General features: G+C 40.6%; 1 protein-coding gene across 9 annotated transcripts in view; it reads right to left on the bottom strand.

The window, feature by feature from the left end:
- USP9Y (ubiquitin specific peptidase 9 Y-linked) overlaps positions 1-19614 on the bottom strand; it is a 215213-nt gene extending 195599 nt beyond the window's left edge. For 7 of the 9 annotated variants that reach the window (XR_010119796.1, XM_063635447.1, XM_063635446.1 and 4 more), the window contains exon 1: positions 19151-19591. The gene's annotated coding sequence lies outside the window, so the exon portion shown is untranslated. Of the gene's footprint in view, positions 1-19150 lie in introns of all 9 variants that reach the window. The other 2 variants (XM_063635449.1, XM_063635448.1) reach the window with 2 other exon arrangements.
- Between the last annotated feature and the right edge of the window lie 1595 nt (positions 19615-21209).

Raw genomic sequence — 21209 nt, 5'->3', positions numbered from 1 at the left:
AGCTGACTTTTTACCACTAAAACTTCTTTAAAAAAAAATTTTAAAATCTCATTACCATATTTCAGCTAGGACAAAATGCTGCTAAACTAGTAAGAATCACACAAATTTAAAATTTGTGTGCTCTAAGTGTAAGCAGAAATTAACACCAGCTGGTTGTTAATGGTAACATTAGTCATTTAAAAAGAATTTGAAAGACAGAGTACCAAACCAGTTTCTTATTAGTGATGGGTCTCAGACTATAGACTGGTCTCTACCATCCTAGAAGCAAGAAAAAAAAAACCTCATCTTCCCTGTTGGAAGCAGGCTCAAACTCCATAAAGGAATTACCTGCGTTCGATCATCATGGAAGCAGGAAAAAACTTGCCTTACTTGTGTTGGAAGTAAGTAAAACTCCAAAATAAAAGAGGAGTTGTACAGCAAAATAAATTATAGATCTTGACCAAATTTGGGGAGATCAGGGCTTCTCAGGAGGGGGTGCTCTCAGACCTCAGCAAATTGTCCTATTGGTTTGAGCCATAAGGTTAGCTCATGCTGGTACCAAGCACCGACAGGAGACCTGTAAAAGGTCAGGGGCATCTCCACTCACAATCCTTCAATGGTTATCAAAATGTGGACCCCAAAAATTTGAGACAGGTCTCAGTTAATTTAGAAAGTTTATTTTGGTTGAGAACACATGCCTCTAACACCGCCCCAGGATGTCCTAATGACATGTGCCCATGGTGGTCAAAGCATGGCGTGATTTTACACATCTTAGGGAGACATGAGACATAAGTCAACATACGTTAAGGTTTGGTCTGGAAAGGAAGGACAACTTGAAGCAAAGGCAAGAAGACTTGAAGGGGGTGGGCCATCCAGGTCACAAATAGGTTGGAGATGAACAGGTGCATTCTTCTGAGTTTCTGACTAGCCTTTCCAAAGAAGGCAATCAGATATGTATCCACCTCAGTTAGCAAGGAGGTGATTGTGAATAGAATGGGAGGCAGGCTGGCCCTAAACAGTTCCCAATTTGACTTTTCCCGTTAGTTTAGTGATTTGGAGGCCCCACTATTTATTTGACTTTCACATGGTTTCCCTAAGCCAAACTAAGGCATAAGTGACTACTCCTCTACCCTCCTCCCACAGGTAAATAGTGTATTCACTGCAAGGCTAATCAGAGACTCGGAAGAATGTAACTGTTTCTCTCTTATCTACATATGACCTGAAAGCATCCTCCCTGTTTCAAGTTGTCTTGCCTTGCTGCAACGAACCAATGTACATCTGAGACATACTGATTGATGTCTCAGGTCTCCCTAAAATGCGTAACACCAGTCTGTTCCCAAAACACCTTTTACACATGTTGTCAGGACTTCCTGAGATTGTGTCATGGATGTGTCTTGAACCTTGACAAAGCAAACTTTCCACATTGGCTGAGATGTGTCTCAGATATTTTGGGTTCACATAATCAACAGTAAAAAAAGGAAAGTTTGTGAGATGATAAATTCAAATCCAAACATAAATAAAGCTCAAGATGTTTAATATAGCTGTATTCTTCCTCTTATACCAGTAAGGATATAGGCTGACCTTAATTATTACTGTAGTCCTAGTTTCTACATTACTTGCTAAACAGATCTGTGAAGAATCTTGTGCTAACATTAAGAACCTGCACAGATTATACTCCAAAGTATTTCTCTCTTCCTTTCTGAATAGAGAATTTAGTACATTCAACTAAGAAAAAAGCAAAATGAGAAACAATAAGTAAATATTACTATTTCAACAGCTGTATACTGTAAACTTCACACACGCACGTGTGCACACACACTCACACAGACATACACATCCACAAAAGTTTGAAAAACTTTTGTAGATATTAAATCTGTTTTAAAAACTGAATTATACTTAAAGTGTTTAAATTAACATAATACAGTGTCACATAAAACCACACTTCTAATTTATGGAATGATATAAGTAAATCATAGGGAGACATATGCCCCAATTTGCATCTTTTAGCAAGATTATGTTAACCAAACATTTTAAAAGAATAAACTCAACAAGTAAAATGTCCTGCACATGTTAAGATGCACATGAAATGAGTATCTTATTCAATCTAAAGTTTTAACATCTCTGTGGCTAATCAAGACATTTCTCAAAGAACAAACCATTTTTATAATCTCTAAAACAAAATTACAACCAAAAAATTTTAATCAAACCTCAGGCGACTCTGTTACATAAAGAAAATCAAGTTTCATTGTTTAAGAAGAAAAAGCATGTAAATCAGTACGTTAAATTATAAGACACTTTGTCAATAACTGGCATAACAGGAGTTGGAATACCCAGTGGTAGAGCCTATGTATATGAAAATAAGAGTTTCAGATGCTGAATACTAAATGCTTACCCAGTACTAGCATAATTAACATTCAAATGACAACTGATGCTATATAAAAGCTATTAATTAAAAAAATAATTTTCTTGTTCATTTAAAAGGTTTATTCATGCTCAGAAACAATAACCAAGTAATTCTTTGTTGTTCAGCAGTTCTTTTAAATAGAACTTTTTCTAGGTCTCATATTAGACCAATTAAATGAGAAGGGGAAGGGAGGGAGAAGTATGAAGGACATGGTAAAGCTCTTTCAAATGACTCTATTATGTAGTCGGGGTTCAGAAAAAGCCCTGCATTAACCTGTACCCAAATATTAATGCCAGACATGCAAAAAAAATTTTAAATGGTAGTTTTCAAGAGCACAGTACTTAAGAGAACCAAAGAGAAGATAAAAATCTATTTCTCAATTACTAAAATAGAGAATATAAGAGCCAAAATGTAATTAAGGCTACCAAAATATGGTTAACTGTCATTACAGATGCACAACAATGTGAATATACTTAATACCACTGAACTGTACACTTACAGAGAGCTAAGATGGTATATTCTATGTGTATTTAACTACAATTTGGAAAAAAAAATTAAACAAGAGTTTCTCCTATTTAGAATAAAAATTAATTTGCCCATTGCTGACAAAAGGACAGACTTACAGATCAACAGTACAGAGCTAGAAGACCAGAAGTAAGGTTTTACATTTATACAAAATGATTTCCAACAAAGGTACTAAAACCTTTCAATGAAGAAAGCAGTCATTTCAACAAATGATATTAAGACAATATCATGTCTCTTCATGCAAGAGAATGAATCTGAATGTGTACCGCACAAGACATACAGATATTAACCCACAACATGGTAGGTCAAATGTAAGTACTATAAATATAAGATCCTTAGAGAAAAAAATGAGTAAATCTTTGTGACCTTGTACACCAAAAATAAAATTCTAAGCCCTTCAACCATCTGAATGGATGTCTCCTCTCAGCAAAGACATTCCTTGAGTGACTGGTTCAAGCCCTGATGCAGGGCAAAGGAAAGGAATGCCTCATTACAGGCTCCCCCCTTTCAGAATTATTAATAAAACAGAGTCTTTAAGTCTGACGACAAACATTTACAATCTATTCTCTCTGAAGCATACTACCTGGAGGCTTCATCGGCATGACAAAACTTCTGAAAGGAGTTAGCCACCTTGCATCAGGCAGACACTAAAGGAAGGGTCCCACTGAATCTCCAACCCATGTTTTGTGCATGTAAGGGAATTTGCACAAGGGCTTGCCTGAGCATGCCTATGGCAGACTAAGCGCCCATATGAGCACTGGGGGAATGAGGTGGAGCTACCACGAATGGCACCTTACATAAATAGGGAAACCAGGCGTATCAGCTTATATGTTTGTATGTAAAATCCCTTGTATTAAACTGTAAAGGGTGAAACCAGGAACCTGCTATCAGGACCCCTCTCTTTGCTGAAAGCTTTCCTTTTGCTTAATAAATTCTACTCCACTCACTCTGTGAGTGTCCATATGAGTAATTTCTCCTGGTCGTGAGACAAGAAACCAAACCTAGCTTAGCTAAGGAGAGAAAACTCCTGCATAACTTTGGTCTCCACAACTCCTCAGCATCATAACCCAGACATTCCTTTCTACTAATTCTAGGTCCTTAGATAATAACTTAATTCTTTCAACCAACTGCCAATCAATCAAAAAATGTTTAAATCTACCAACAACCTGTAAGCCCTGGCTTCAAGCCATCCAGGCTTTCTGGACCAAAGCAATGTACATCTTATATACATGTATTTGATTGATATCTTATGTCTCCCTAAAATATATAAAACTAATCTGTGCTGGCGGGGCATGGTGGCTCACGCCTGTAATCCCAGCATTTTGCGAGGCTGAGACAGGCAGATCACTTGAGGTTGGGAGTTCAAGACCAGCCTGACCAACATGGAGAAACCCCATCTCTACTAAAAATACAAAATTAGCCAGGCATGGTGGCACATGCCTGTAATCCCAGATACTCAGGAGGCCGAGGCAGGAGAATTGCCTGAACCCGGGAGGCAGAGGTTGCAGTGAGCTGAGATTGCACCATTGCACTCCAACCTGGGCAACAAGAGTGAAACTCTGTCTCAAAAGCAAAAACAAAACAAAACAAAAACTAATCTGTGCATTGATCATCTTGGGCACATGTTCTCAGAATCTCCAGAGGGCTGTGTCACAGGCCATTTGTCACTCATAGTTGGTTGAGAATAAGTCTCTTCAAATATTTTAAAGAGTTTGACTTTTTTTGTTGACAATAATTTGGTGCCCAACATGGGGCATCAGAGAACACTCAGGACCACAAAGGAGTTGCCCGAACTCAGAGCTAAAGGCACCAGCAGAGGCTCATTGAAAACCTCTCCAATTTCTTTTTTCTTTTTAGTGTTTGAGACAGAGTCTTGCACTGTCACCCAGGCACAATCTCTGCTCATGGCAACCTCTGCCTCCCAAGTTCAAGCTACTCTCCTGCCTCAGCCTCCCAAGTAGCTGGTATTACAGGCACCTGCCTCCATGTCCGGCTAATTTTTTGTATTTTTAGTAGAGAAGGGGTTTCACTATGTTGGCCAGACTGGTCTTGAACTCCTGACCTCCCTCCTGATCTGCCCACCTCAGCCTCCCAAAGTGCTGGGATTACAGGCGTAAGCCCCCGTGCCCAGCCTGAAAGCCTCTCCAATTTCAAGCTTCTCCGCTGGTGGAACTGGTATGTGCTCCTGAGCCCATGAGCCTCCCTTCAATTGACAGTCCTTGATGTATTCTGTTTTTGTGTTTATTTGTTTCTTCCTAGGAAACTGTTGTGTACCATCCTCATTCTAGTTTGGAGGTGTAATCTAAAGGGTCTTTTCCATTTCCTTTTTCTAAAGACAGGGAGAACAATTTGGGCTCCTCAACTGGTTTCTAGTTCAGAAATACATTCTAAAGGGTCTTCTCCATTGCTTTTTCTCCCAAAATTAATCTCAGGTTGTTTGTATGAGCATCTGTGTGAGAAAGTGAAGTGTCATTTTCATAGATAAATGAGAGACTGAGTTTCCTCGGCTCTAAAGGAAAACAGCATTTTGTTCCTCCCAGCTCAAAGGTGCCCTTGAGTGACTGCGAATCAACTGGGAATGTCTAGGGGTACTGACCTCCCGTGACATGCAGTGGCCTTACAAGACACCCCCAACAAAAATTACTTTTTTAAAAATGTAGGCTTTGGCTGGACATGGTGGCTAATGCTTGTAATCCCAGTACTTTGGGAGGCTGAGGCGGACAGATCACCTAAGGACAGGAGTTTGAGACTAGCCTGGCCAACATGGTGAAACCCCATCTCTACTAAAAATACAAAAAAATTAGGTGGGTGTGGTGATGCACGCCTGTAATCCCAACTACTCAGGAGGCTGAGGTGGGAGAATTACTTGAACCCGGGAGGTGGAGACTGCAGTGAGCCGAGATCGTGCCACTGCACTATAGCCTGAGCAACAAGAGTGAAACTCTGTCTCAAAATAAATAAATAAATAAAAATATAGGCTTTTTTGTTTGAACCCGGAAGGTGAAGGATGCCGTGAGCAAAGATCACACCACTGCATTCCAGCCTGGGCAACAGAGTGAGATTCTATCTCAAAAAAAAAAAAATTTATATATATATATAGCTTTTGCAGGAAATGCATATAAAGGCTGATCAGCCAGTGTTCTCAGCACTCAGAGGTACTAGACTTCCAGAGAGGGAAAAAGAGACACAGAGTGAGACACTTAAGAGGGCAGAAATAACTCAGTGGTGACACGCTGTGGAGTCCTGCTCATAACCAGCACACTCCAATCCATTGCACTAAACCGTAGGCCACAGCTCAGTTGGTCTTTTTAAGTGGAAACACATAATGTAAGAATGGGAAACAAACAATCTAAATGTGGGAAACATCTAAGAATGACAAAAAACCATGGAGCCTCTATTTGAACATTTTAACTGATGGACAAATTACATTTAGAAAAAATTCTCTATTTCTCTATCTTCTTTTCCACCTGCTTTAAATCTGCTGTTACTTTTCTAAGTAAAAGTTATAGGATATTTGTTTGAGTGTGTAGGTGTGTGCTTACGTGTATATACATGTAGTTTGTTCGGTGTTTTGATCACAAAGTACCAAATTAGCTTAAAGTTAAATAGTAAGCCTAAATGCTTTTCAAGTTCATGTGACTGAAGTAAAAATCTTGGTAGATAGGCTACCTTTAAAATTACAGATAAAATAGTATTAGAAATATCTTAAGAACTGTCAGCATGTTTTGTTTACATTTATTAAGAGGTTTCATACTTATCCTTGCCAAATCTTGTAAGGTGTTAAAATTTGTCAGAAGGGTCATAAAACCATAAACCCAGCCCAAAACAGAATGATCTTTGTATAATTCTTGACAAATAAGATATTTAAGATTTTTGGTTTAATGAAAACAAGTAAATCGTGTGTTGTTCATATATTTTAAACTTAAATTTCTTACTTAGGTATACACCTGAAATTCATAGGCCATAAAAATATTAAGAGGGAGATAACCTTAAATGATGACTATTCTTATTAAATAATCAGGCAAATGTAATGGAATAAATGCTTGTAAACAAACCTGTCATATAATTAGAACATATGGTTATATTAAATAATACATATTAAATTTCTGGGTAATTTCCAATTTAAAAATTGTAAGAAGATGTCTTTAAAAATTGTTTTCGGCCAGGCGCAGTGGCTCACGCCTGTAATCCCAGCACGTTAGAAGGCTGAGGCGGGTAGATCACGAGGTCACGAGATCGAGACCATCCTGGTTAATACGGTGAAACCCCGTCTCTATTAAAAATACAAAAATTAACCAGGCGTGGTGGTGGTTGCCTGTAGTCCCAGCTACTCAGGAGGCTGAGGCAGGAGAATCGCCTGAACCCAGCAGGCAGAGGTTCTTGAGCCAAGATCACACCACTGCACTCCATCCTGGGCGACAGAGCGAGGCTCAGTCTCAAAAAAAAAAAAAAAATTGTTTTCTTATTTAATGGTAAATATTTTTGTCTAATGCAAAGCTTATTTAGTGGTTATACAAAAAAAAGGAACCAGGAAATAAGACAGATGTAAAGAAAGTTACAGAAATAGAGTTTTGTGTTTTTTTTAAGAGAGGTTAAAAGAAAAGTAATGAAATATAAAAGAGAATCTTGTGTGGTAAATTTTTTGTCCTAAAATAAGGTAACTGGTTGTTCAAGAAACAGAGATATTTAGAACAAACCAGAAAGTCCAAGTATGTAATGAATGATTGATATAATTTGTAACAAGTTTAGTAAATAAATTTAAGTTACATAATTAAGTTGGCTGCATTTAAAAAAATTGTAACAGTCTTTCTAGAAATTGAACTTCTTATTAGAAATACACTAATGCAAAACTAAAGAACTGGTAAGAACAAGGTTTTATTTAAAATGTTGACTTCTGTCAATACAAGGTGTTAAGTTTTAAATTCTATAATCTGTTTCTTTTGAAATTTCTCAGATTGATATCTCAGAATTTCAGATCTTTCTTTCGAAAAGGCCTGAGACAATCTCAGTGCGGTGGCTCACGCCTGTAATCCCAACACTTTGGGAGGCCGAAGCAGGCAGATTACTTCAGGTCAGGAGTTCAAGACCAGACTGGCCAACATGGTGAAACCCTGTCTCTACTGAAAACACAAAAATTAGCTGAACAAAGTGGCAGACACCTGTAATCCCAGGTACTTGGGAGGCTGAGGCAGGAGAATCACTTGAACCCGGGAGGCAGAGGTTGCAGTAAATCAGATCGAGCCATTGCATTCCAGACTGGGCAACAAGAGTGAAACTCCGTATCAGAAAAAAAAGGCCTGGGATGGTAACTCTCCTTCACCTTTTGTTGGCTCCTGTAACCTTTTAAATTTATATTCTAATAAGAGACAGAAGTTCTAAAAACAGGCAAATAAAAAATCTCTTGGAACTGCCTTTTGTCTGTATGTGCGTTGTGTCTGCTATGTCTATATGTTTATGTGTCATGTGGAAGTGATATTTCACTACCAAACTATATAATAGAGCTCTAGTCAACTGGCTTAAAGTGCTTAGCCAGGTGTGGTGGCAAACGCCTGTAATCTCAGCACTTTGTGAGGCCAAGGCAGGCGATCACAAGGTCAGGAGTTTGAAACCAGCCTGATCAACAGTGAAACCCCATTTCTACAAAAAATACAAAAATTAGGCCAGGCGTGGTGGCTCATGCCTGTAATCCCAGCACTTTGGGAGGCTGAGGCAGGCAGATTACAAGGTCAGGAGATCAAGACCATCCTGGCTAACACAGTGAAACCCCATGTCCACTAAAAATATAAAAAAATTAGCCGGCCAGGGTAGCAGGTGCCTGTATTCGGGAGGCTGAAGCAGTACAATGGTATGAACCTAGGAGGCGGAGCCTGCAGTGAGCTGAGGTCACGCAACTGCACTCTGGCCTGGGCCACAGAGTAAGACACTGTCTCAAAAAAAAAAAAAAAAAATTAGCTGGATGTGGTGGTGCGGACCTGTTATCCCAGCTACTCAGGAGGCTGAGGCAAGAGGACTGCTTGAACCCAGAAGGCAGAGGCTGCAGTGAGCAGAGATCATGCCACTGCACTCTAGCCTGGGCAACAGAGCACAACTTTGTCTCAAAAAAAATAAAAAGAAGAAGAAAAGAATAAGAAGAATCCGTATCAGACTAAAAGAAGCTAGCTCAAATGCCTTTTAATTCACATCATCTTGGTCATCTTTGATAAATTTAATCTGAAAATCCTCTCCACTAGTTTAAAATTTTAAAAGTGATGTTATATTAAATTACATAAGTTTTCTCACTAGGCATTTGGGTTTCTAAGAGTTAAAATAGTAGGAAAAAACATACTATTTTACCAAAAAGGTCGTAAATATGGGGGAACGGCAAAATCAACTATCAAATCCAAAGGGTGGAATATAAAGAAATTATTCTAATTTGCAGTTTGATATTATCAGCTTCATGAAAAATTTTTAGTATAATAGATTGTAAAAATAACAATTTTAAAGACAGAATCCTTAATTGTAAATGGGTTGATGCTGGACACAAAGCTCATTATTAAACAGTCACTGATGAGTATATGCAACCCAAATGCACAGAAGACTTTTTCTAAAATAATAACCAGCTTACTGGACTTGATAAATGGCCACTGTAAGGTCCGTTGACCCTGAGAAAGGGACTGTCTAATTCTCTCCAATAAAATGCCAAGTGGAGCACCCAGATGAAGCAGTTGATATGCTTCACATGGAAGCCTATGAAATTGGCCTTATGATGATCAAGATATTTTCCCACTGAATATGCCTATTACCTAGGTCACGCTAAATGCTGGGGTTAAGAAGGCCCCTTTTACATGGGCACCTCATGTGGCATTCCTCTTGCAGAATCATAGAACTATTTGAGAAGCCTTATTAAATTTGCTGCCTCTCCTGAGTCCTAAAGATGCTTACTAAAACATTAGGATAATTAACAACGAAATGGAAAAGAGAAAGAAAATCAAAGGACTTGCCCCAGAAGCGTGACATAAATCTTTAAATGATTATTAATAAATGAATATTGATAGGGTTAAAAACAAAGGAATTTACAATACTATCTAAGGTTGTGTGGACCAAAGGGAACCCCTGCTGGTCCCTTAACATTAAAAAACACCAAAAGGTAGTTTTCTACTATTTGCACCATATTAGGGAAAGTTAAGAAAAATCAAAAAGTAAAACATAATGAAAAAGCTGGCACTGCCTGGAGCAATGGCGAAGTCAATTAAGATAAAGATTGGGCTGGGCACGGTGGCTCACGCCTGTAATCCCAGCATTTCGGGGGGCTGAGGTGGGCGGATCATGAGGTCAGGAGATCGAGACCATCCTGGCAAACATGGTGAAACCTCGTCTCTACTAAAAATACAAATAAATTAGCCAGGCATGGTGGCGGGCGCCTGTTGTCCCAGCTACTTGGGAGGCTAAGGCAGGAGAATGGTGTGAACTCGGGAGGCAGAGCTTGCAGTGAGCCAAGATCCTGCCACTGCACTGCAGCCTGGGCGACAGAATGAGACTGCTTCTCAAAAAAAAAAAAAAAAAAAAAGATAAAGATTGACAAAACAGCCTGTGTCCCTTGGCTGGATCCCCTACTGGAAACCCAAATTCTTTTTTACCACAAGAGGTAAAATGGTCTGGGAGTAGAAAAGAAAGATTCCTCGGACCAGAACATAAAAAATGTTAATATTATGAAATCTGAGTGTTTAAACAGGCTTTCTATAAAGTAACTGTGACTCATTTACCTAAACGTGTTATGAAAATGGGTACCAATGTATCTGACGCAGGGATGTTTACCCTAACTAGTGCCTTCGGTAAAGCTGAAGGCATGTATTCAACCTGAGGAAACTAAAGAAAAATCAACAACTGAAGGCACGTAAGTCTGCCCTTTGAGAAATGTTAATTACACTGGACATGCTAAACAGGAACTAGTAAGACTGCCTGAGCCCACAGAATGTAAGGTAGAAGCTGCAGTGATAGAACAAATCCTCCACTTCACAGCCTTTGTGGAGCATTTACTGGGGCTTCTACCATAAGCCTGTGAGCACTTCCCAATGACAATGACTGAACTAGAACATTTCCACTTGAGGGGCATTAACTGCCTTGCTATGGGATGTTAACTGAAGCTTCCCCCATGCTAATGGAAATAATGTTGCCCAAAAGTTTCATGATAAATTAATAATGCTTTACATAGAATATAACTAACTGGAAAATACAAGGAGGAGATACTCATGAGCAGGGAGCCTCCTTCTTCCTTAGGACTTACTCTAATCATGTGAAGAGCTGCCAGATTGTACAGTGCCTGACAGCTCTCATCTGACAAGAGCTGCTTAGCATATGAGTGAGAGTTCCAAGGTACACAAATGGCATCTCGTTTGTAAGGCTGCTGCTCTAGTTAAAGAAGACTCAAGGAAGTATGCTTATTTTAGATTTACGGTTTAAAACATTTGGGTAAAGTATGTTCTTGTAAGCAAATTTACCTTTTACTTCAAGTTCTCCAGAATTCAGAAACTGATTTTATTACAATGCAGTTATTTGCCTAAGTTTATTAAAGAGTTTTTTCTCTTAAAACCAGACAACTGGAATCACTAGTTACTTCACCAAGACTTTGACTAGACTAACATATTTTTAGGTAAAGTTCCAGCAAGGCCAACTTAAAAGGAGCCTATATGGGTGATCAACTCTTGCTGCACATTATGCAAACAATCAGGCCAAGTACAATAAGCCTAACACTTATTTTGCACATGAATTGGTCTTACTGTAATTCCTCTATAATGGAAAAGGAGTGCTGGAGAGAGAAACTGTTTCAAAGGAAAAGTTTAGCATTTGTTACTAGATTTCAGCCCTGACTTCTGTTTTTAATTGCAGAATAAAGAGCATGAGTTATTTCTTGGATACAATAATCCTCTAAAGATTACCAGATTATAATTTGTTTTCACATTTTTAGTTGGTGCCCTAATGGAATAGGTTCTTTTTTCGTTCTGACATGCAAATACTCTTTTGATTGTCAAACTACTAACGTTATGTACATATCTCTCCTTATTCTACTTCCAAAGAAACCAGATTCATGGTCTCCTGAAGACTAGAGATGCCAATCTCCCTCATTTGGCATCTAGTGGGCCCAGACTGTTTTTCTCTGCAAACGTCCTGCTGCTAGGACTATACAAGCACCCTCTTTCTAGGCCCAGGGACTGCCAAAGCAGTGGGCACATGAGATTGTAAGGACTGGTTCTGAGGGGCAGAGTTAGGTCATACCCTCCAAAGTAACGAGGGGTAAACAAATGCCTCAACAGTTAGTAAACAACGGACTTTGCCCTCTGAGCTATCATGTGGCGCCTTTTCATGCATTCTAACCATAAAGAATTTGCTGCTTTTCATAAAACTAAAAGAAAACAATTACTGAGAGGGTAAAGATACCTCATGACAAAGCCTCCCAGCTATGAGTTGCACACCTAGATAATACATGTAGATAATACATTTTTAAAATTTTTTTTCAGAACAATGCTTATTTTTGAATAGGTAATTGCTGTAATTCTGTAACTAAAACCATGATTAGTAGCGGAACACACAGAAGTTAAAGATAAGTCAGTTTTGTAACCTCACCTTTGACTTTCTGCTGGTTGACTTTTTACTTGCTAAAAACAAACAAACAAACAAAAAAAGCAATGTGGCCAGCACAGTGGCTCACACCTGTTTGTGAGGCCAGGGCGGGCAGACCACAAGGTCAGGGGTTTAAGACCAGCCTGGCCAACAGGGTGAAACTCTGTCTGTACTAAAAACACACAAAAAATTAGCTGGGTGTGGTAGTACACTCCTACAGTCCCAGCTACTCAGGAGGCTGAGGCAGGAGAATCACTTGAACCCAGGAGGCAGAGGATGCACCAAGATGAGACCACCCCACTGCCCCCAGTCTGGGTGATAGAGCGAGACTCTTGTCTCAAAAAAAAAAAAAAAATCTCAGGGTAATGAATGTGTGTCTATATCCATTCTTTTTTTGCCTAAATATTCAACTGGCTGTAAATCTTTTCACTGTCAGTTCCCTGGCAATAGAGGGATGGTGGGGAGTCCTCACGAAGGTGGACAGGATGAATCCAGACCAGACACCCAGGCCACAATGGGTTCATCTGTCCCAACTTTATGGGATGGAATAAAAATTTGGGGGTCACTGATGTTGCCTCTGGCAAATCTTGGCCTAAAGGTGGAGAATGTGAACCAAAAATAAAATTCTAAGCCCTCCAACCATCTGAATGGACTCTTCCTTTCGGCAAGGACATTCCAAGGCTAACCTGAGGGACTGGTTCAGGTCGTGATGCAGAGAAGAGTGCAGACATGCCTCATTATATGCTCCTCTCTTTTGGAATTACTAATACAATAGACTATTTTTCTGATGAGAAACATTTACAATCTTACAATCTATTTTTTCTGAAGCCCACTACCTGGAGGCTTCACTTGCATAAGAGAACTTTGGTCTTCACAATCCCTCATCATTATAACCCAGACATTCTCTTCTATTCACTCTACGTCTTTAGGTAATAAGTTAACTGTCAATCTGCCAATCAGAGAAATTTTAAATCTACCAATAACCTGGGAGCCCCGGCTTTCAGCTGTCTCAACTTTCTGGGCCGAAGGAACGTACATCTTCCATATATGTATTTGATGGACGTCTCATGCCTCTGTAAAATGTATAAAGCTAGGCTGTGCCCAGACCACCTTGGACACATGTTCTCAGGGTCTCCTGAGTGCACACTGTGTCATGGGCCATTGGTCCCTCATACTTGGCTCAGAATAAATCCCTTCAAATATTTTATGGTGCGTGACTCTTCATCAATAACTTTCAGTTAGGAAAAGATTTCCTAGCTAGAACATAAAAAGCGTAAGTAATAAAACAAAACAAAACAAAAAAGCTTTTGTGCTTCAAAATACATCAAGAAAGTGAAGATAAGATGCAGACTAGGACAAAATATTTGCATATCATATGTCTGACAGAAGATATTATCTAGGCCAGCGCAGTGGCTCACACCTGTAATCTCAGCACTTCGGGAGGCCAAGGCGGGCAAATCATTCGAACTCAGGAGTTTGAGACCACCTTCGGCACCAAGGCAAAACCCCACCTCCACAAAAAAGTACAAAATTACCAGCCTCACAAACATGGTGAAACCGCATCTCTATTAAAGATACAAAAAATTACCTGGGCATGGTGGCGTGTACCTGTAATCCCAGCTACCCAGGACGCTAGGGCAGGAATCGCTTGAACCCAGGAGGTGGAGGCTGCAGTGTGCCGAGATGGCACAACTGCACTCCAGCCTGGGCAACAGAGCGAGACTGTCACAACAACAACAACAACAACAACAAACAGTAAAAAAATTAGCTGGGCCTGGTGGCAAGTAGTCCAAGCTACTCGAAAGGCTCAGGTAGGAAGATCACTTGAGCCTAGGGTATGGAGTTTACAGTGAGCCGAGAGTGTGCTACTGCACTTCAGCCTTGATAGCAGAGCCTGTCTCACACACACACATTAAAAAAAGGAAGGAAACGAAAAAAAGACATAGCCAAAGAGCTTTTACAGCTCAATTTAAAACAAACAATAAATTTTAATGGGCAAGTCTGAACATTCTCTAAAGAAACACAATCAGAAAACGAGCACATGAGAAGATGTTCAACATTTGCTAGCCATCAGGAAAATGCAAAATAAGACACCACTAACAAGATATCACTGCACATCCAATGGAAACAGTATACCAAAACGGCTGATATGAATGTAAAATGGTGCAGCCACCTTGGAAAACAATTTGGCAATTGCTTAAGTTAAATATAAACTTACAATACAGTAAGTAATTTTGTTACTACATACCTCCCCAACATATAATTGTTCTTTTCTTTTTTTTGAGACAGAGTCTCACTCTGTTGCCCAGGCTGGAGTGCAGTGGTGAGATCTCCCCTTACTACAACTTCTGCCTCCTGGGTTCAAGGGATTCTGCCTCAGCCTCCAAGTAGCTGGGACTACGGGCACACACCACCCTGCCCAGTTACTTTTTGTATTTTTAGTATAGACGGGGTTTCACCATATTGGCCAGGCTGGTCTGGAACTCCTGACCTCGAGATCCACCCGCCTTGGCCTCCCAAAGTGCTAGGATTACAGGCATGAGCCACCTGGCCCCCCCCCAAAATTATTCTTAAAGTCCTTAAAACGTAACAAAGAAACAAAAACCCTAATTGTTCACACATAAAGCCCTGTGTACATTAATGTTCCTAGCAACTTCACTTATAAAAACCCCGAACTGCAAACAAGTGTACCAAATGTACACTTGGTAAATGGATAAACTGCACCCATACAATTATATATCATTAGTATAAAAAGACGCAGTATTTATCCATATTACAACATGAATGAATCTCAAAAACATTATCTACGTGGAAGATGCGAATCTCAAAAACATTATCTACGTGGAAGATGCACGATACAAAGACTACATATTTTGATTCAATTTTTGTGAAACATCCAAAAAACGCAAATCTGTAGATATAGAAGATTACGGACTACCAAGAGCTGAAGACATCAGTGGGGAATGGCTTGAAAAGGGGCAAGGATGTGCTGGAGTGATGAAAATGTTCCAAAACTGGAAGTGTTTCAGAACTCTGTAAATTTATTAGAAACCAGTAAGTTGTATATGTAAAAGAAACATTTAATATGTAAATTATACTTCAATAAAGCTGTTACACTAACTTACGCAATAAGCAAAAAATATTTCCAGTTTATTGCACAAAAATAACTATCAATCCTTTAATGCATATTTTTTAAAAGACACAGATTTGAAACAATTATCTTTAACTCAAGCAAAGGATGGTTTCCACATCAAAATGCTAAAACAAATACAAAAATGTCTACTGTAGTTTAAAAACAAATCTTATAAAACAACAAAAAGCTAAAAGAAAGTGTTAATTTGTGCAACAAACCAAGAAGTGAATGTTGAAATTGAGACAAATACCTATTTTCTAAAACTGTAAGCTGCCTTATAAATATCTGATGAAAAAATCTATCAGAAGATGTCCATTAAAATACATAATACTAGATACTGGAAAATGCATTTCAACATCCGAGGAGAAAAAAAGACTCATAGTAAATCTTTTTTTTTTTTTTCTTTTTTTGAGACAGAGTCTTAGCTTTAGTCTCCCAGGCTGCAGTGCAATGGCGCAGATCTTGGCTCACTGCAACCTCTGCTTCCTGAATTCAAGTGGTTCTCCTGCCTCAGTTTCCCAAGTAGTTGGGATCACAGGCGCCCACCACCATGCCCAGCTAATGTATGTATTTTTAGTAGAGACAGGGTTTTGCCATGTTGGCCAGGCTGGTCTCGAACTCCTAACCTAAGGTGATCTGCCCGACTCGGTTTCCTAAGATGACAGGAATGAGCCACCTTGCCTGGCCTGGAAAAGAAATCCTTCTTTTCCACTTTCATTGACAAAAGCACAGTAACCACTCAAAAGCCCAAAAATAAGAAATGCACATACTCAGAATTCCCTGAGCCTCCTACATTATCTCACATCTGTCTGTCTGTGATTGGGAGGCACGGGTGGTTTATGGTCTCAATAGCAGTAAATAAAATCTACTGTTAAAAATCACTTCTTTATTATGTAGATCCTCAAATACAATGTTTTCGCTATTATGTAGTCATTATAAAAATTTTCTCCAAGTTTAGATGAAAAGTCATATACATATATTTTTTTTTTTTTGGAAACGAAGTTTTGCTCTTGTTGCCAAGGTTGGAGTGCAGTGGCGCGATCTCGGCTCACAGCAACCTCCAACTCCCGGGTTCACAGGATTCTCTCCTGCCTCAGTCTCCCGAGTAGCTGGGATTACAAGCACCCGCCACCACGCCAAGCTAATTTTTTTTTTTTTTTTTGTATTTTTAGTAGAGACAGGGTTTCACCATGTTGGCCAGGCTGGTCTTGAACTCACCTCAGGCAATCCAGCCGCCTGGGCCTCCCAAAGTGCTGAGATTACAGGAGTGAGCCACCGCACCCGGACCCAAAGTCATATATATTACTAAAGCCAACCAACAAAAGTAAGTATAATAACAGTAAGACAAGATTGACAAGAGTAAACATTCACGCAATCACTGTTAACAAAAAACGGTAAGAAGAAATAATTAAAATCCCACAATCTTATTTTCAAGTCAGTGACATAAAATATACTCCCAACTGAGGCGGAGCTTGCAGTGAGCCGAGATCGCGCCACTGCACTCCAGCCTGGGTGACAGAGCGGGACTCCGTCTCAAAAAAAAAAAAAAATATATATATATATATATATATATACTCCCAACTCGCCCTTGAATCACCAACGGCAAATACTTCAGGTTTTCTTTCCTCCCAAACTGTAAGAATAAAGTTTGAAACGAGAAAGTTAAAAGCGTATCAATGAGTTTTCTAATTGAAAAACAAATCCTGAAACTTTTAAACGATTGCGCATTTGCAGAGACGAAAATGGCAGTGATTAAAGCAGCAAACTAAGAAAAATGTAGAAGTTTATGGTGTGTATTTTAAAGTTTACCGGTATAGTTTTAGACAACCGTGTACCTTATGATCTGGTACTTAATTTATCGGATAATTACTAATGAGAATGAACCCCAAGAAAAGAAGTCTTGAAAGTTTCGTAGTGAAAGAACCTGTATTTCCTTCTTAACAGTGATCTTGTTTTGAGGATTTAGAGGATGAACGAGTTGCCCAGTAACAGAATCCCCCCTAAAAACAAAACAAAACAGGCTGAGCGCGGTGGCTCACGCCTCTAATTCCAGCACTTTGGGAGACCGAAGCGGGCAGATCACCTGAGGTCGGCAGTTCAAGACCAGCCTGAACAACATGGAGAAACCCCGTTTCTACTAAAAATACAAAATTAGCCCGACGTGGTGGCGCATTCCTGTAATCACTGGTACTCCGGAGGCTAAGGCGAAAGAATCGCTTGAACCCGTGGAGATTGTGGTGAGCCGAGATCTAGCCACTGCACTCCTGCCAGGGCAACAAGAGCGAAACTCCGTCTCAAAAAGAAAACAAAAACAAAAAACAGCATTAATAGTTAAGGGTTACGTATACATCTTTCAAATTTAAAAACCTTCTGAACAACTAAGATACACTGGGCAGCGTACAAATTAAGTTATGAGCGAATTTTATAAATAACATTCTTCGTATAAACGTTTAAAATTCCTGTGTGAATTTCTAGTTTGCAAAAAATTTCGTAAAAATTAGTAAAATATCTGCTCCATAAGTCCAAGTTAATATTTTGAGATACCGAAAAAGTACATTATGCATAATGCGCTGTCACAAAAACAGGTTTAACTACTAACAGAGACAAGTCGTTTCTGTCGAGAACAAAACAGAAAGGAGATCTGATCCAAACTAAATCGGAACCGAATTGTTCATTAAAATACGTCATACTGCGTCTTGGCGTTTAGCAAAGTAGCGGAGACGAAGAGGAGGTGTAAGGGTATAAGAGGACAAAAACCTGGTGCAGACTCTCAGGTCAGATGATGCGGGGTGATTGCGAGAGGTAGACTAAGAATGACTAAGGACAGCTCACGCCTAACTCCGTTCCTAATCACTCCACCTGGGTAACAGCATTGGTGCAACGAGCCAGTTTCGAGCCTGTGAAGGACCGTGGGGCAAGGTCTGTAACCAGGACCAGTTAGTCGCTGGCTCTGAGTGAGGCCCCGGGCATAGATAGGAGATTCTTCTTGTGAAACCAGAGATGTAATCATCCCACTTCACCTTAGGTATTACGAGAAAAAGGGAAGGCCGGGGAGGCTAGGCGGCCATTTTTCCTTAGAGTGCAAAACACACAGCAGTTCCGCCCGCGCCTGCCCCCAGCCCTCCGAAATAAGAAGTCCCAAGCCCGGTAGGGGAAAAGAAGAAACACACATATTCAGAATCGTCTGACCTCCTACATTATCTCAAATCTGTCTGTCGGTGATTCGGCGGCGCGGGTGGTTTACGGTACAGGCGCCATGTCCACGTAATCAGGGTACCCGACGGTGGGAGACAAGAGACTAGACTCAGACCTACACCTGGGAATGGCGGACAACAAAATATCTGTAAAATATTTTGATATTAGAGACTCTGTAGGCACGCGGTCGTCAGTGCGGCCTGCGTGCCTGAGGAAGACATTGCTCACAAACACCGGGATTTGGCCAAAGAAGCGTCCACCTCTTTATAGAGGTGACGGATGCCGCTACCTCTTTGTCATTCAGTATCCCTCTTTACCTGTTTTGGCCTCGCTGCTAGGACTGTCGCTGAGCTTACACGGACTCCAGGTGATGAGTTTTTCCTGAGTCACAGCAAAGGCGGTTTCACTAGGCTTCACTTTTCTTTACCCGCGGTTTTCGGCCAGGTCTCTCCCGAGACTCACTCCTACCTGCCGGTCCCGACACCAGCACCTAGCGCCGAGGTAAACGTCCCAAGTAAGACAAAGGCAATTTCCGTCCGGGCCTGCTAGCGGCATGAAGGAGGGAGGGACTCAGAGCAACACAGTCCCGCAACGGGCGGGGTGTAGTTAAATTGTGTTTCCAGCAATCTATTAGACCCGTCCTCTTCAATATGGCGGATTGAATCCGGCTGACCGAGGAGACAGAGAGAGGAAAGACAGACCGCCCAACCAGCTGCGCAGGTTCCTACCATCCCCAGCGCAGCGACCAGCTACCCTCCAAGACCCCACCCCCGCCAAGCCCCGCCCCTAGGACCTCCCCTGCTCTGATTTACGTCTTCCTCTCTTTGCTAACGGTTCCTGTTCCTACTTTTCTTCCCCTTTTTTACTTTCTATACCCAGAAGCAGCGGAACTGGAAACACCTTGGTGCTCTAGACGGCAACCTAAGTCCCAACTGAAGCGTATCCATCAGCAAACACTGGGATAGCTGCAGCTAGGGCCACACAATAAAAATAGCACAGGACGGCACTGGCTATCCGCTGCCCCTTCAGGGGCTGCTACAGAATTCCTGTCCTTAATCGCTTTTAGTTAACTGCTTGTGGCAACAGCTGATTACTGGACAGGTGGGAGTACGAAAGGCGTTTAGCAAGAATGCAAATCTGATGTGAACTGGTAGGACGCAGAGTGTATGGCATACTCTAGCCAGGCAAGGTGCTATGGCTAAGGGATTAATCTTTTGTGGCCCAACTATGTTGCTCTCACGGTTCCACTTGCACTACTGGTTTTTACTTCACCGTTAATCTCTGCTCTGGCAGAGAACAGCCTGCATGAAAACATCACCAGTTTTCAAGTTTTTCTCAGGATGAACAGTACATAGAAAAGTGAGCCTGAATGCTGAGATCCTGAGACCGTGCTGCGGCGCCTGGGAATTCATAGAGCAGCTCTTAAGCGGCCACCACTTCTCGCATCGTGTGCCATGCAAGTAAACCTACCCTATCCTGAGACCCTTGCCTGGGGTGACTGGAAGAGCTGCTTCTGTAGAATCTTGGGCCAGGCCATCTGTCTGGACGAATAGCAGAAAAGCCTAGTTGTTGTCTCCTGCAAGATGTATTCAGTTGCTATTTCGCCTTTGTTCCTTAATCTGTTAGTATGGTATATTACATCAATTAATATTTCATATTAAATCAGTCATGAATTCCCATTATGAGCCCCACTTGCTCATGATTGAAAATATTTCTTATATGTTGCAGAATCACTCTTGGTATTATTTGTCCATTTTTGTACCCACCTAACACACATATATACAATTGCAGATTTGTTAGGATTAGATATCATGTAATACTTACTATCTTATGAAGTTCTTAATACATGTATTGCTATCCTTGGTTTTCCACAAAAAAATTTAGAAAAAATAAGGTAATTGCCCAAGATCATCAGCCAACAAAGATAAGAAGTACAAGTGTTGGCCAGACACGGTGGCTCGGTTCTGTAATCCCAGCACTTTGGGAGGTCGACACGGGCAGATCGCTTGAGGTCAGGAGTTTGAGACCAGCCTGGCTAACATGACGAAACCCCGTCTGTTCTAAAAATACAAAAAATTAGCCAGCTGTCAGAGCAGGTACCTGTAATCCCAGCTACTCAGGAGGCTGAGGCAGGAGAATTGCCTGAATCTAGAAGGCAGTGGTTGCAATGATCCCAGATGGTGCCACTCCACTCCAGCCAAAGTGAAAAGAGCAAGACTCCATCTCAAAAAAAAAAAATAGAATGCAAGTGTTCTAAGCCCCTAACAAAGCTCACTTTGTGCTCTACACCAGTGCCCCATGTAATAATCATAATCAAAAGATTCTCTAGAATTTATTCCTGACTTATGCTCACTAAACTTTACTTCTCCTTTGAAG

The sequence above is a fragment of the Symphalangus syndactylus genome, chromosome Y (genome assembly GCF_028878055.3).
Source record: "Symphalangus syndactylus isolate Jambi chromosome Y, NHGRI_mSymSyn1-v2.1_pri, whole genome shotgun sequence".
NCBI classification, from domain to species: domain Eukaryota; kingdom Metazoa; phylum Chordata; class Mammalia; order Primates; family Hylobatidae; genus Symphalangus; species Symphalangus syndactylus.
The sequence above is the reverse complement of the archived record's forward strand: the minus strand, read 5'-3'. Positions and strand labels throughout refer to the sequence as shown.